The following is an 18,152-nucleotide window of genomic DNA, read 5'->3' on the forward strand; positions in this document are numbered from 1 at the left end:
GTGTACTTTATGGTTATTTTGATGCTAGCCAATCATTACAGAGAGTAATAAGGAAAGCTCCGCCGCCGCCGCCGCCCCCCCCTCCCCCAGGCTTCCTCTCTTTCATTCATTCATTTAATATTTACTGATTACCTACTGTGTGTAAGTTCTTGTGCTAAGCACTGAAAGGACTTTAAAGATAAGTAAAAACGGTCCCTTTCCTCAAAGAGTTGATGCTAAAAGAGGAGATGAAATTTGTATGAATAAATATGGTACAAAGGCCAGAAAAGTGCCTATGAAAAGTGTAAGTGCTATATGAACTCTGGTTGGGAGAAGAGGGAAGGCTTCATAGAGGCAGAGGCATTTGAGAAAAATCTTGAAGGATGGATATAAAATCAACAGTTAGTGATGGGTGGAGGTAATCTAGATATACAATACATTGCAGAGGCATGGAGGAAAAGAAGCACAGGCTCTACTAGAAAACAGTGAGTAGTCAGGTTTAGTTGAAATGCAGAGGATATGAGTAGTATAAGATAAGGTAGGTTTGTGAAGATTGTGAGGAGACTCAAAAAGCAAGATAAAGATTGTAGGATCATCGATTTAGTACTAGAAACTAAGGCCCAAAGGTGTTTTTGATTTGCCCAAAATTGCATAGGTTACAGTAATGAGCAGAATTAGTACTTAAATTCAGTCATTAATTAGGGAGTCATTGAAGGTTTTTGAGCAGGAAAGTGAGGTGATTAGGCCATAGAGTAAAGGATGAATTAGTCGTGGGAGGGACTAGAAGTAGTGAAACTAACTAGGAGGCTTATTGCAATAACCCAGGCACAGACTAAGATGGTGGCAACAGGAATGGAAAGGAGGAAACTAGGAGACATCAAGATCTATGGAGGTAGACAGCTATATAGAGCACTGGCCTGGGAGTCAGATGGGTTCTAGTCACATGTCTGTCACCAACAAGCTGAGCATTAAAGAATCACAGAGGTCCACACAGGTGGGACCAAAGAGACCTTAAAAATCATCTACTCCAATGCTCTCCTTTTTATGGATGAAGAAAGAGTCAAGTTATGGTCTAGAAGAGTTAAGTGGCTTGCTCACAGCCACATCTGGTTAGTGGCAATGACTAGAAATAGAAGATACATCTCTAGGCTTCAATTGTCCAAGTGGAAAATCAGTTTGGACTACATAATTTCTAAAACTTCACTTCACATCTAACATCATTCTACAATTCCAGTTCTACAATTCTCCTTGGATGCCTCCTCCTGATCTGGAGGTGGTCTTGGTTTTCCAAAGGCTAATCTAGCATTATGTAAATTTCTACAGTTCTAAGGACGCAAGAAATACTGTGAAGGTCAAGCCAAAAGAAACTGGCAAATAATTAGATGGGCATTACTAGATGACCCTTTTTTGGCTAGGCAATGGGGTTAAGTGACTTACCCAGAGTCATACAGCTAGTCAGTGTTATATGGCTGCATTTGAACTCAGGTCCTTCTGACTCTATCCCCTGCACCACCTAGCTACCCCAATCATGGATCCTTTGGAATTAGCTTGGATCATTGTCTTGATCAGAGCAGCTAGGTCTTTCACAGTTGATCATTCTTACAATATTGCTGTTACTGATGATGAACAAGATCCATTCAGAAAAACCTGGGAAAACGTATACGGACTGATGCAAAGTGAAGCAAGTAGAACCAGGAGAACATTGAACACAGTAACAATCAAACACTTGACACTTACTAGCTGTGTGACCCTGGGCAAGTCACTTAACCCCAATTGACAAAGCAAAAAAAAAAAAGGACCCATGATGAAAAATACTATCCACCTCCAGAGAGAGAATTAATAAACTCTAAGTGAAGGTTGAAGAATACTTTTTTAAACTTTATTTTTCTTGTTTTCTTGTGTGTGTGTGTGTGTGTGTGTGTGTGTGTGTGTGTGTATGTTTTCTTTTGCAACATGGTTAGCATGAAAATGTTTTGTATGATTTCACATGTATAATCCATATTATATTGCTTGCCTTCTCAAGGAGTGGGGCAGGGGCAGAAGGAGAGAGAGAATTTGGAATTCAAAATTTTAAAATGAATGTTAAAATTTTTATATGTAATTGGAAAATATTTAATGAAATAAGATATATTTAAAATAATTAGATAGGGCGAGGATATGGGATTAGCAATGAGCTAGGGAGGAATTTTTTTAATGACATTTTTGAAGCCTAGATTAGTAAAATGGTATCATTACCAGGGATATGCTAGAGCCAGCTTAAACTTGCAAAAGCCAGTTATTAAATTTTCAGCATCAACATTTGTACCTTGGAAATCAGGGTTTGATTTTTTTGTTTTGTTGATTGTCAAAAGGCTGCACCTGAGGACCTAGAAGGCCATGGTGTGGCCTCGAGGCCATAGGTTCCCCACCCCTGACTGGACCCTTCTTACATTTCCAGTCTTCTTGCACTTGATTCCCTTTCATACAATTTACACTCCAGCAGCTCGGGACCCTCCCTATTCCTTGCACATGCCACTCCGTTTCCCTACTCTGCCTTTCACTGACTTACCTAGAATGTTCCAGGCCCCGTGCTTAGCCCGTTCTCCCTCTTACTCTCAGCTTCCTGGTTTACTTCAAGCTTAAATCCCACCTTCTGCAACAGGATTCAATTTAGTGCCTTCCTTCTGAGATTACCTCCAATTTACCCTGTATATATCTTTGATGCAAATAATTGTTTGTGAGTCATCTCCCTCATTAGACTACAAGCTCCTTGAGACTAGGGCCTATTTTTTGCTGTGTTATGTTTTAACATATCTATCACATAGTACATGGAACATAGTAAGCACTCAATAAATGTTTCTGCATCAGTCCATATATGTTCCTATGCCCCTCTGTATTCTTCAAGTTCATCACTTCTTGTTCAATAACATTCCATCACATTCACATACCACAATTTGTTTAGCCTTTCTCCGCTTAACAAACATTTACTTTGATTCCAGTTCTTTGCTACTACAAAAGATTCCACTTTAAATATTTTGGTGTCTATGACCTATGTCTACCATTATCTACCTTTGATCTCCTTGAAATCTATGTCTAGCATTGGGTTCTCTCAGTTAAAGGATAGGGACATTTTTTGTCACTTTCTTAACCACAATATTTATCCAGTGCTTATCAGTTATCAAGGATTTGATCATTCCCACCTGATTGTTTTCCTGGATTTCATGATCTCTAGAAACTCATGCAAGATAAAATCAGTTCCATAACTCACACCTCTCAGATCTTCTCACCCTGGCTGCAGGAATTCATCATGCCCCCATTCCTGGTACCTCCTCACCTTTTCCAGATTCTTTTTCTATATTTTCTTCCCCCATTAGAATGTGAGCTCCTCGAGAGCAAGGACTGTCTTTTGCCTTTCTTTGTGTCTCCAGTACTTAGCACAACGTCTGGCATACAGTAGGCAATTAATAAATGTTTATTGACTCTGATTCTGATTTATTGAATATCTACTAGAGAAGTAAAAGCCTCTGCTTCTTTTATTTCTGGTGCTTTCCTAAAAGGAGTATAATTTTGCTCTCCTGGTCACTAAGAAGCATGAGGATAAAACTAGGAAAGAATGGGCCTCCTCTGCTCAAAAATTGTTAATGGCTTTGTATTGCCTAATGAGTCAAATTCAGACTCCTTTGCCTAGTATTGAAGATCCTCCTCAACCTTGCGCCAGCTGACTTTTCTAGCCTTATCTCATGGTATTACCTTCCATGGATTCTACATTCCATGAACTACCGACCCTAGACACATACCACACTGGGCCTTTGAATTATAGGTTCCCTACACCCATAATGCTCTTCCCCAACCCTCTCTATCCTCCTCAAATGCCACCCCCTCTATGAAGCTTTTTCTGACAACTCCATTCCAAGCAATAATGACCCCTCTTCACCCTTTCACCTCAAAAAAACCATCTCATATGTATTTATTACTTTTCATTACAGTTATGTCACCACATGACATATGACATCTATTCCTATTATATTGTGAACTTCATGATAGGCTCTGTTTTAATTCTTCCATCTCTCCAGAGCCTAGCACAATGTTCTGTATATAGTAGGAATGGAGATAGGGACCAGACCTATGATGTATAGCTCCTTTCTCTTCTCTACCCTGCCCCTCAAATTGATCTGCCTGAGTTATCTCAAAAGGGCAGCTAGGTGGCACAGTGGAAGGAACATCAGACTCCTCTTCCTGAGTTCAAATCCAGCCTCAGACACTTACTGGCTGTGTGACCCTGGGCAAGTCACTTAACCTGTTTGCTTCAGTTTCCTCATCTGTAAAATGAGTTGGAGAAAGAAATGGCAAAACCATTCCTGTATCTCTGCCAAAAAAAACCCCAAATGGGATCACAAAGAATCACACGGGAGTGAAAAATGACTCAATGACAAGTTATTTCATTTAAAAAAATTGTCTCCTAATAAGAAAAAGTTATTTTGAAAAGAATTCATTCCACAAAGGACTCCCTGAAAAACTTCTTTTGGAATAAGGAGACTATTTCTTTGAGAAGGCTTTTTCGTGAACTCTGCCTACTATGTCACCATTACTAACTAAAGAACCCCACCCCCACCCCCGTGCCTGTAGGAAAACCATAATCTAGGATCTCAATTACTAGAGCATTAAAGGGGGGGCGGGGCAGAGAGGAAGAGGAAAGGGGGGGGGGAGACTGTGAAAGGTTTAAAAATGTTCATTTCTACCTGAAAAGTATTTTCCATAGTGGATAGTTTCAGGCTACTAAAGTTCACAGTTCTCACTCCAACAGTAAAATGCTGTAGAACGTGCACAGACGGCTCCCCTACGTTAGCAATACCTTAAAGCCAAGAGGACAACGAGGCTGCCCTTAGAACGTAGCTTCCATTCACAAAGACACCCAGACCTGGTAGAACAAAGGCAGAAACCCAATCCACACATCACCTGCCAGGGAGCTGGCGTCTTGGCTCCTCCCGGCAAGGATTATAAATTCAGGTTCATATTTCAAATAGATCCCCTCAGATCCATTTAGGAAGGCCAAAGCAGCACTGAAACTGAGCAATCTTGATCATTGTTTAGAAGCAATGAGAGTTCCTGGAAACAAATGTGCTCCCCAGCTCCCCTTTCCCAAGGCTCAAGTTTCATTCCATTTCCTGGAGTCAGTCAGCCTACCCACGGAGAATTCCAGACTCATTTTGATAGTTGTACACCTGTAGCCTGCAGAATTACAGCTGCTATCACTTAAGTCAAAAGCGAGATGTCAAGACAGGTGATTTATAGCTCACATAGAAATGGAGATTTTAATTTTGTTAGAGCTCCTGTGTTGAAACCAGCTTATTTGCAATAAACTTTACTTTTCTCTAAAGAAAAAAAAATCATCAAAGAAACTAGAAAAAGTCACTCCCTGGCAGAATCTCACAGGAATTAATGAGTGAAGGTAAAAAGATGAAAAGGGAAGGCATGTCATCTTATGGGAGTAGACAGAACATGGCTGCTTGGTTAGCTGAGGTTAGGGGATATTTACAACAGTGTGGAAAGCTAGAAGATTGCAAACTGGGGGGTGGGGCACCGTGTTTGTAGACTTAAGGGAAGACAGCAGCGGAAAGGGACAGAAAAACATAAAAGAAAGGAGAAAAGATTGTTAGTGTGAGGTTTCAGACTAGCTAAGTAAGGTTTCAGATTGTTAAGAGTAAATGGGGAAGGGTCCAGATGGGGCAAATCTCCCTTCTCTGGTAAGAGTTGCTCAAACAGCCTTCCAGTTAGGTTGCACAGTAGATGGAGCACTCTTGGAATCTGGAAGACCCAAGTAAAAACATCTGGCCTCAGAAATATACCATGTGACCCTGAGCAAGTCACTCAACCTCTGTCTGCCTCAGTTTTCTCATCTATAAAATGGGGATAATGTTAGCTTGTTACGAGACAATGTTTGTAAAGAACTTTGCAGATCGTAACAGTTATAGAAATGCTAGCTATTGCTGTTATCCCAGCATCAACACCAGAAGCTAAACCAGGTGCAACCACAGAAACAAGCTGCCTTCTAGCTTGCCCCTCGTGCAGACATGAACTTCTGAATATATCACTACCTACGTTTCTAGCCTCATTTAATATATTTCTAGAACTTGATATAGCTCTCCAAGCACTGTTGTTGTACAGTCGTGACTATTCATAACTCAATTTGGGATTTTCTTGGCAAAGATACTTGAGTGGTTTGCCATTTCTCTCTCCAGTTCCTTTTACAGACCAGGGAACTGAGGCCAACAGGGTTAAGCAACTTGCCGGGGCAGCTAGGTGGCACAGTGGATAGAGCACCGACCTCAAATCCAACCTCAGACCAAACCCTTGACACTTACTAGCTGTGTGACTCTGGGCAAGTCACTTAATCCCAACTGCCAAAATAAAAAAAAAAAAGCAACTTGCCCAGGGTCACATAGCCAGTGTCTGAGGCCAGATTTGAAATCAGGTGTTCCTGACTCCAAGCCCAGCACTTTATCCATTATACCACCTAGCTGCCCTACTTTTAAGTGAGGCAGGGTAATCCTTGTAAGGTCATTGGTCCTCTTCAGGGACCAAAGACAACAATAACAACGATCAATGGACCCTCTCTCTGACAAAAGAATACCATGAAGATGCTTTTTACTAGATTTCTCCAATTTAATTGATTCATGGATGAAGCAGTCTACCATAGATTAGATTTTCATAGATGTTAATTGGTCAATAATCTTATATATTGTGGGAATGATAATAACTTTTATATAACACTTTAGGGTTTGCAAAGCACCTTACATATATATTATCTCACTCAATCCTTGTAACAACCCTATGGGGTAGGTGGTATTATCATCACCACTTTACAGGTGAGGAAACTGAGGCTGAGAGAGGTCAAGTGACTTGCCCAGAGTCACATAGCTAGTAAGTATCAGAGACTGAGATGCTGAATTCATGTTTCCTTCATTCAAAGTCCAACACTCTCTATTATGCCATCTAGAATCACTATGAAAATGACTAAGATAAAGAGAACAATGCTGATAAAAATGAATTAAATTTCTCTAGCTTGAAAGGAATATTGAAAGGGAACCTTTTATAATAAATATATTTTATATTATATATTTAGAAATATTATGGTATAAAATACATACGATAATAAAACACACTTTATACCTTAATTTTGTCAACTGTTTTTCCCCTAAAGATCTCATTTTATGGATATAGCCATACAATCAGATTACAAAGGAATTTGGGGGATGGGAATACCTTTTCCATAACTGTTAAATCATTCTAATAATTTACTTTGCTTCCGCACAAAGTTGGCCCTAGCTTAAGAGGTAGGAGAGGAAAGGACTATTTTGTAACTTTCAGTCTCCTACCCTGTAGATGGGAAAGAGATCAGTGCTTGGCTTTCTTCCTCCCTAATTAGCACTCCCAGCTTTCTGTTTGAAGCCTGAGGTTCAGACTGACTTGGGTTTGATCTTAATTTCTCAGTGAAGGCATATGTGAGGAACTCCTATTGCAGGGACTGGTTACAGAGCTGGACAACTACAGCAATACCTTAGGATGGCTATGTGTACCTCTCAGTTCTTTTTTATTGTTCTGTAATGAGGACTGGCCAATGAGCTCTGTCCTCATGAGCACACTCTGCACGCTCTGCTGAATCAGTTTCACATACACTTCAGAGCATGGGTTCAGGAGCCTTTCAATGGGCTGCTGAGTCATAAATGACAATGCTTACAAAATACACCATCCAAGGTGATTCCTCTTTCCTTCTGAGCTATGATTGAGAGAAAACATGTGGTAAGCCTTCTGGTAGTAAGACAGGCCTTAAGCCTTAACCTTCTCACCTCGAGCCACACATGGCCATGAATTCTGCCAAATTTGTACTTTGTCTTTCTGTTTATTTCCTGCTCTTAGATAAAGGAGTATTAGGCCAGGTTGTAGCCCTGTGAGCATTAAACATTCTAAAAAGGAAGCCTCCAGAGATGTAGGAGCTGGACTCCATGCCAGACTTTACAGACAGCTGAGCTCTGTGAAGGTCAAAAGTGCCAATCAACCTGCTTGACCCAGCATAGAAATAGCTGTCAAAAAAAGGAGTGTGTCAGTGACTTCCTCATTAGCTATATCATATTTAGAAGAAAATGTATACACACATACATATGTATATATATAAAATACTATATATAAATTCCTTTAACTTTGAGCCCATTCCTTGCCCCAGGGATGAAGGTTGTATAGAGATGACTATGCTTCTGGATAATTAGGGAGAAATCTGTACTTTTGTTCTTTAAATATCCCTTTGTAAAAGCTAAATGGAACTGAGGCACTAATCACTGGCTACTGCTTACTGGGGAGAAAGCACCAAAGTGGATGCTTGAGCTGATATTGTCAGAGAAAGAACCTCTTCCCCCAGCACCTGTGAGATAAGCCTAGAATCCTGAGGAGATGTTGCCTTTCTCTGGGGGACCAGACTCCTCATGGATGGTGTAGTTTTAAGTCCCATCACAACTCTGATCATTCTACTCTAATGGTATACGAACCCAGTTTGTCATTGTCCTTCCACAGATGCAGTGGCTGGACAGGGTACTCCAGATGTGTTTTGACTAGAGTGAAGTACAACACTATTCTTCCCTCCCTCATTTTTAGGCATTGTGCTTACGTTAATGCAGGCTAAAACAGTATCATTTTGGGGGGAGAGCTGCCATACAATGCCATTGACTTACGTTGAGTCTATGGCCACTGAAACATCCAGGCCTATTTCATTTGAACTAGTTACATCTCTCTTGTCTGGTATTTGTGCAGCTGATCTTTTGAATTTGAGTGCAATTTCCAAAATTGTTTCATCATATTAGATTTATCCAATTATTTTAGCTTTTCAAGATCTTTTGGGCTTTCATTTTTGTCATCCAATACGTTATTTTCCCCAGCTTTGTGTCATCTATAAATCTGATAAGCATGCTATCTGTGCTTTCATCCAAGTCATAAAGAAAAATGATGAACAGAGAAGATTAAAATACCTCATAGGATTGTGAGGAAAATACTTTGTTGACCTTAAAACACTATATAAATGTGATTTACTACTATTAACAGGCCAAGGACAAAGCCCTATAACATCCTCCCTAGGGATTCCTCATGGCTAATAGTGATTTCTTAATGATCACCATTCTTTGAACCCAGCCATCCAGTCAGTTCTGAATCCACCTAATAGTGCTATCACTCAGCTCATCCAGTTTTCAAGGATATTATAAGAAATTTTGTTGAAGGTCTCACTTCCACTTAGGTATTTGACCTCTATGGCCTCCCCCTGAACTATAATCAGTCCAGTAAGTAAACCTAGCCAAAAAAATCTGAGATTGATCTGGCATACCTTGTTCTTTATGAATCCACACTGGCTCAAAGTGATCAAAAGTAATTGCTTCCCTCTCTCATAAAGAACATAAGCTTCTTAATTCAAATATGAAAGCATATCTCAACTTGGTAGGTAAGCCACTGGGCAAACAATCCAACCACGATAATTTTTCTTAAGTATATTTTAAGATGTGAACGATGAGGTAGTAAGAGAGGCATCGTGGTATAGTGGATAGAGGACCAGTTCAAATACTGTCTCTAACATACACATACTAGCTATGTGTTGGTAGATAAATTCCTTAAACTCACAATGCCCCTCAGGAAACTCTCTGACTATAAGTTATAAGGGAATAAATGGCTGATCACATAGGTAGAAAGGATTTCCACATCAGGAATGAAATTACAAGTCTGATCCCAGCCCTTCCTATATCCCCTACCCCTTCTCCCCTCCCCAAAATCCGACAGCCTAGAGCAGAGCATTCTCCTCCTGTACTTTGATAAAACAATGGCAAGGTATTGTCCTATGTATGAGGTAGGAGTTGATGCTCTGCACCTACCCTTTTTGTCTTTTCTTATTTCCTTGCTCCACCTTGTGGCCTAAAATGGGGCCAGGGCTTAGAAGAGTTTAATTTGGTAAAGGCATTATTCCAGAAGCAGTTCTCAATTTCTGACTGAGAGCTTCCGAAATCACAGAACCTCTTCCAAATAAATCTAAATACTCTTCTAACTTCTACAAATGGTCATGACTTTCTATTTTTAAGGAGGAGTTTCCACTTCTACTATAAGAGTTTGTGCAATCATGTGTTACTATCCTATTTCTACAACGCAGTGAATGAGTTTGGAGATGACTGCAGATTTAATTCATTCATATTATCATTCAACAAACACGTATTGAGTACAAGGACTACGTACAAACCCTTGCTAGGGGCTGTGGGGGAATATGAAAATATATACAGGGATCATGGCTTCCTGTAGCTAATAAGGATTCACATTTCACATCTATAGGGATACCTCCTTTAAATCCATGTTAGAGCTATGTGATTTTTTTAAAATAAAATTTTATCTTTTTCAGTGCTTTTTATCAAGCACATTTTTTCCTTCCTTTTACCTCCTCCTTCCCCACAGAGGGGTGAAAAAGGAAAAAAACACTATATAAGCACAGTCAAGTAAAACAAATCCCCATATTCAAAATATCCCCAGAAGGTTTGTCTCATTCCACATATTAATTAACTACCTCCGTTATAAGGTGAGTAGCATTTGTAATCATTGGTCCTCTGGAATCATGATTGTTCATTTTGTTGAATCCATACTTAAGTCTTTCAGAATTGTTCACTGTTTACTATAAGGACATTATGGCATAAATTAGCTTATGTAATATCAGACTTAATTGCTCTTTGAGTATTCGATAGAAATTGCTTATGAATCCATATAGTCCTGAGTTTTTTACTTTGGTAATTCGCTTATAAATTTTTCTGAAAGTGTTTGTTTTTTTTAAAAATATCCTATTTTTGTGTTGTATTAATCTGGATAGTTCATATTTTTTACAAATAATCATCCATTTCATTTGTCAATTTTATCGGCATATAGTTAGGTAAAAATTTTTCTAGCAATATCCTTTATTTCTTCTACATTTATTATGAAATCTCCTTTTTCATTTTTGATACTGGTAATTTGGTTTGCCTCTTTTTAATCAAATTAGCTGATGACTTGTCTCTTTTATTTTTTGGGGAGGAAGCTCCTACTTTTATTTATTCAATGGCTTTTTTCTTTCAATTTCATTACTTTATTGTTTTTAGGCTTTCTATTTTGGTATTTAATTGGGGTATGTGTGTGGGGGGGTGTTTTTGGTTAGGCAGTGGGGTTAAGTGACTTGCCTAGGGTCACACAGCTAGTAAATGTCAAGTGTCTGAGGGCAGATTTGAACTCAGATCCTCCTGACTCCAGGGCCAGTGCTCTATCCACTGTGCCACCTAGCTGCCCTTTAACTGGCGTTTACAAATTCATTAGCTTTCTACGTTTTTTAGTCTCATGCTGAACTTACTGAACTGTTCTTTCTCTCTTTTGTCGATGAAAATGTTTAGAAATGAAAGTTTTCCCCAAACAACTGTTTTGGCTGCATCCAAAAACTTTTGATATGATTTTTATTGTTGTTATAATCTTTAATTACATTACCTATTATTTCTATAATTTGTTCTTTGATTCACCAATTCTTTAGGATTAAGTTATTTAGTCTCCATTTGATTTTTAATCCTTTTTCCAACAGCCTTTATTCAATGTAATTTTATTCCATTGTGGTTAGTAAAGGATGTGTTTAATTGCATTTCGACATTTGTAAGGTTTTTATGCCCTAATACATGATTATTTTTCCTTCCTTCCTTTCTCACTCTCTCTTCCGCCCTCCCCCTCTCTTCCTTCTTTTTTTGATCTGTGATTTCATTAGTGTAGGGAACTCCTGGATGAGGAAATTCCCTCTACCAATTCAGGCCAGAATCTTTTTTGCAGTTTATAGTCTTGGAGGTCTGCCTAGAGCACTGGAAGATTAAGTGACTAACCCCCACAACACACAGCCAGTTTATGGTAGAGGTGTGACTTAAATTCAAGCCTAACTGGTTCCAAGGCCAGTACTCTATTAACTTCACTACCTTCTCTATGTGGTTAGTTTATTTTTTTTTGTAAAAGTCTCATGCACAGTTGAGAAATACATATACTCCTTTCTATTTCCATTGAAAAATCTCCTGAGATCTATCATATATAGTTTTCAAAATACTATTCATGTTTTAAACTTCTTTATTGTTTATTTTTGGTTTGATTTGTTTAATTATAAAAGGGGTATATTGAGGTCCCCCATTATAGTTTTTACTGTCTTTATCTTCCTGCAACTTGCTTAGCTCTAAGTAGATGTTTAACGTAGATGTCATGCCATTCAGTGACTATATTTAAGCATTGAAATTAATTCATTGTCTATGGCATCATTTAATAAAATGCACTGTCGTACCCTGTTTCTCTCTTTTAATTAAGTATATTTTTGCTGTTGGCTCTTTTAAAATCATGATTTTTCTAAACACTTTATACAAACAACATGATAGATTCTTTTTTTCTAATTCAATCTGCTATACTATCCTGTTTTACCGATATGAGAGAAGTAATTATTTTTCTATTATGTTAATAACCAATTATTAAATTAGGAATGAGTCCCCTCATTCAGGGACTAACCTTTGCAAGGCAGTCAGTCTCTGAAGAACATTGCTGATAGATGAGATTGCCTAAATCCCTTGGGTATATGATCTGCAAAGAAGAAATGGAGTAGCCCTCATAGTCAATAAAAGGGTGATAAAAGCAATATTGGGGTATAATCTCAAAAATGACAAAATGATAGCTGTTCCAATCCAAGGCAAACCATTTAATATCACAGTAATACAACTCTATGCTCCAAGCACTGATGCTAAGAGGCCAAAATTGATCAGTTCTATGAAGTCCTATATCTTCTAGAAATAATAACAAAAAAGATGTCACCTTCATCATAAAGGATTAGAATGCTAAAGTAGGAAATTAAAACATAATTAGAATAATAGGCAAGTTTGGCCTTGGAGTACAAAATGAAGCAGGGCAGAGACTAACAAAGTTTTGTCAAGATAACTTGCTGGTCATGGCAAACACTCTTCTTTCTAAGTTTTTACACAGTTTATTTATGCTCTGATGAAAAAAATCCATATTATCTTCACAGATAAATATCATCCATAGTGCCTTTTATTCCTTCTGTTATGAAATCTCCAGCTCACTTTTTGCCAGCACTGACATTTGCCTTTGCAGTACCCCTGACTTTCTTTATTCTATCCTAGTGTTCCTTTTGCTGCTTTCTTGATGTCTTTTTCTTCCCATAAAGGCCATGCCTTGCAAGATTATGCTTTAGTTCATTTTTTTTTTTTTGCATAGCCAAGGGAATCATAAATCATGCCAAATCCTGGTTTTTTTGCCACCACCAAAATGGGTTCTGATTCCAAAGACAAAAATCACATCTGGAGTTGTCTTGTGCATCTTAGTCAGTTTTTTTTTCAAATTTCAGTCTTAGGCACTGTGTCCTCTCCAGGATGGACATCTATAACCATCTGTTTACATAGAAGAAATCTGTTTGTCATGAACTTACTTGCTGTGATGGTTATAGTGTCATTTGCTCTTAGAGGAGGTTTCCCGATAGTTTCAACATTGGAGCAGACAAGAGGCCTCCTGGAGATGGGATGAGAGGAGAGTCAAGAGCCAAGTCTAAGGATGGTGTGAATTTGAGACAGATGGTATCTAGACTCTTTTTCAACAATCTAAAAGGCAACTCTACACGTGAACATTACCAGACGGTCAATATTGAAATCAGATTGATTACATACTTTGCAGCCAAAGGTAGAGAAGCTCTATACAGCCAGTTAAAGCAAGACCTGGAGCTGACTGTGGCTTAGTCATGAGTTTCTTGTTATAAAATTAGGCTTAAATCGAAGAAAGTAGGGAAAACCATCAGACTGTATAGGTATGACCTAAATAACATCCCTTATGAATATGAAGTGGAAGTGATGAATAATTTAAGGCACTGGATCTAGTAGAGAGATGGCTTGAAGAACTATGGACAGAGGTCTGCAATACTGTATGGGAGGCAGCAACAAAAAAACATTCCAAAGAAAAAGAAGAGCAAGAAAGCAAAATGGCTATCTGATGAGGCTTTACAAATAGCTGAGGAAAGAAGGAGAGCTATATCTAACTGAATGCAAAATTCCAAGGAGAGATAAGAAAGTTTTCCTAAATGAGCAATGCAGAGAAATAGAAGAAAACAATAGAATGTGAAAAACAAGAGAGCTCTTCAAGAAAATTAGAAATATCAGGGGAAAGTTTCATGCCAAGAAATGGGCATGATAAAAGACAAAAATGGTAGGGACTTAACAGAAGTTGAAGAGATTAAAAAAGAGTTGGTAAGACCATAAAGAAGATACAAGAAAGACCTTAACATTACCCATAACCATGATGGTATGGTAACTGATCTAGTCACACATCCTGTAGAATGAAGTCAAGTGGGCCTTAGGAAACATTGCTAATAATAAGGCTAGGGGAGGTGATAAAATTCCAGTTGAACTATTTAAAATCATAAAAGATGATGTTCTTAAAGTACCACACTCAACATGCCAGCAAATTTGGAAAAAATCAATAGTAACCACTAGATTGGAAAAGATTAATTTATGTCCCAATCCTAAAGAAAGGCAATGCCAAAGAATCTTCAAATTACTGAACAACTGCATTCATTTCACATGTCAGCAAGATTATCAGTAAGATTCTGCAAGCTAAGCTTCAGCAATATGTGAACCAAGAATTCCCAAAAGAGCAGGCTGGTTGTCAAAGAGGGAGAGGAACTAGAGACCAAATTGCCAGTATTTGTTGGATTACAGAGAAAGCAAGGGAGTTCCAGAAAAACATCTACTTCTGCTTCATTGACTACACTAATCAAACTTGGAACAACTGATTAATTTAAGAATGGAAAAGGAGTATGACAAGGGCATATATTGTCACTTTATTTAACTTATATGCAGACTACATAATGCAAAATGATAGGCTGGACAAATCAAAAGCCAGAATTAAGGTTGCCAGAAGAAATATCAATAATCTCAGATATTCAGACAATACTACTCTGAGGGCAGATAGTGAAGAAGAATTAAGCCTGTTGATGAGGGTGAAAGAGGAGAGTGTAAAAGCTTTAAGCCATTAAAGCTTAACATCAAAAAAACTAAGATCTTGGCAACTGATCCCATCACTTCCTGGCAAACAGAGGGAAAAGAAATGGAAGCAGTGTCAGATTTTACATTTTTAGGCTCAAAGATCACCACAGACAGCGACGGTAGCCGCAAAAGCAAAGATGTTTGGTCCTTGGAAGGAAAGGTATGGCAAATCTGGACAGCATATTAAAAAACACAGACACTATCTTGCCAACAAAGGTCCATATAGTCAAAATTATGGTTTTTTCATTATCAATGTATGGCTGTGAGAGTAGGACTATAAGGAAAGCTGAGTGCTTTCAAATTGTGGTGCTAGAGAAGACTTTTGAGAGACCCTTGGACAACAAGGAAATCAAATCAATCAATAATTGAAGAAATTAATTCAAACCATTCACTGGAAGGTCAAATGCTGAAGCTGAAGCTTAAATACTTTGGCCTCATAATAAGAAGGCAGGATTCACTGAAAGATTGGGAAAGATTGAAGGCACATGGAAAAGGGGACTGCAGAAGTTGAAATGGTTGGTAGTATTATGGAAGCAAAGCACATGAGCTTAGACAGACATCAAGAGGTAGTGGAGGATGGAAGGGCCTGAAGGCTGTACTCCATGGGATCACAAAGAGTCAGATACAACTGAATGACTCAACAACAACAAAATGAGTACTTGTGACATTAAAGTTATGGAGGTAGTTTTCATCATTCTCTTCCCCCAAAAGAATAGGAACAGTTCATTTTTATAAAGTTTCTTCCTATTGCTCCCTTGTATTTAACTTTTTATGTTTCTTGTGCCTCCTGTATTTATATTCCAAAGTTTTCAATCAGCTTTGGTCTTTTCATCAGGAATGCTTGGAAGTCCTCTCTTTCATTGAAGGTCTATTTTTTTCTCCTGTAGGACTACAATTGATTTTGCTGGGTATGTTATTTTTGGCTGTAGGCCTATGTCTTTTGCTTTTTTTTTTTGGGATATTACATTCCATGCTCTCTACTCTGTTATACTGGTAGCTGATAAATCTTGTGTGATCATGACTATGGTTCCTTAGTACTTGAGAACTTTCTTGCTGGCTACTTACAGGATTTTTTTTTCTTTGATCTGGAAGTTCTGGACTTTGTCTGTGATGCTCCTGAGAGTTTTCACTTCCAAGTTTCTTTCAAGAGGTAACTGATGGATTCTTTTCTATTTTCACTTTGCCCTCTTGTTCTAACAGATCTGGGCAGTTTTCTTTCATAATATCTGGAAATATGATATCCAGACTCCTTTTTTGGTCATGGACTTTTGGTACTTTTAAATTATCTATCCTTGTCAGTTTTCCAGGCCAGCTACTTTTTGATATGAGATACCTGACATTTTTTTCTATTTTTTTCAGTCTTTTGACTTTATCTTAATATTTCTTTTTTTCTCCTAGAGTCATTAACTTAACTCTGTTTAGTCCATTCTAATTTTCAAGGTGTCTGTTATTTGGGTAAGGTCTTGTACTTCTTGTGTTTAGGAGCTAATTCTCTTTCCAATTCTCTCTTCTATAACTCATTTCTTTTCAATTCTTTCCGTTAGTGTTCTCATTTAATTTATAATAGTTTTAAATACTTTAAAAAACAAAGCCAACAAACTTCTTGCTTCATGTCTTCTAGAGATTCTAATTGATTTTGTGACGAAACTGTGTTTTTTTCTTTTTTTTGCTTGAAACAGTTTTAGAATTATTCTCCTCTTCTGAATTTGTGACTTGGGTATCCCTGGCTTCATAATGGTGCTTTATCTTTTTTTGTTTACTAATTTTTCCAGTTATACTTCCCAGATTAGGATTTTGTATTAGGGCTAGGCTCTGCTCAATTCTGGTGAGACTGTCATGGCTTTGAATAAATCTGGCCTATTTTATCTGTAGTTCTGCTGCTGGGGTCAGAGCAACCATGCTTTGGTCTATGCTTTAGCTCTGACTTTGACTTGAGTGTACCCCCAAGATCCCCTCTCCTGGGTTACAGAGTCAGAGTTGTGACTCTCTTCTGCTCCAGAAGTATGGTTCTGAGATTCCCTCTCTTGGGTAGAACAACAGCACCATAGGCCTCGGCGCCAGGGAACCAAGTCTTAGGTTGCCTAGTGACAAAACTGGGACTGCTGTGCCATGGGGCCATATCCCAAGTCTCAGATTCCTTCCTCCAAGTATTACATGGAGAGTGCTGAGACCCTGTTCTTTGTAGGGGAGTGAGTCTAACCTGGATTAAAGAAATGGACCTACACCCAGGGTCTGAGACTGAGATCTTAATCTCCCTGTTTTGCTCCTGGGGTCTGGCTCTGTGATTTGAGGCCACCTCTCTTCTAGAGTTCCTGCCCTAGTCATTTGCCTGTGGGTTGAACCTGTTTTGGAAAGATGACCCACTCTGATTTCTTCCTAGATTTCTGATCACTATTCAATCTTGTACTTGTTTGAGATCTTTGTTCATATAGTTTTTGGAAGGGTTAGACTGTACTTTGTCCTCCTATTCCACCAGCTTGGTTAGTCTCAAACTATTCTAGCAATGTGATTTTTGAGACACTTATCAAGAAGTACCTGATCGGAAAAACCTGAAAAGACTTACATGAATAAATAAATATAAATAAATGTAATATAAATATACATATTATACATTAACAATAACATATAAAATAAATATATATAAAGTGAAGTGAGCATAACCAGAACATCCTACAAAGTAAGAGCAACATTGCTTGATGATCAATTATGATTGACTTAGCTCTTCTCAGCAATACAATGATACAAGACAATTCCAAAAGACTCATGACGGAAAATGCTATCCACATCCAGAAAAAGAACTGATGGAGTCTGGATACAGATTGAAGCATACTATTTTCACTTCATTTTTTGAAGTTTTTTTCTTTTGTTCTATTTCTTATTGTACAACATGGCTAATATGAAAATAAGTTTTACATGATTGCATATATATAACCTATATCAAATTGCTTACCTTCTTAGGGAAGAGGGAGAGGAAGAAGAGAGAAAATTTGGAACTCAAAATTTTATTTAAAAAATAGATGTTAAAAATTGTTTTTACATATAATTGAAAAAAAAATACTATTTAAAGAAGTACCTGATCACTTCTGTGTACCTTGG

Source organism: Phascolarctos cinereus, unplaced genomic scaffold (genome assembly GCF_003287225.1).
Source record: "Phascolarctos cinereus isolate Bilbo 61053 unplaced genomic scaffold, phaCin_HiC Scaffold_2;HRSCAF=192, whole genome shotgun sequence".
Lineage (NCBI taxonomy): Eukaryota > Metazoa > Chordata > Mammalia > Diprotodontia > Phascolarctidae > Phascolarctos > Phascolarctos cinereus.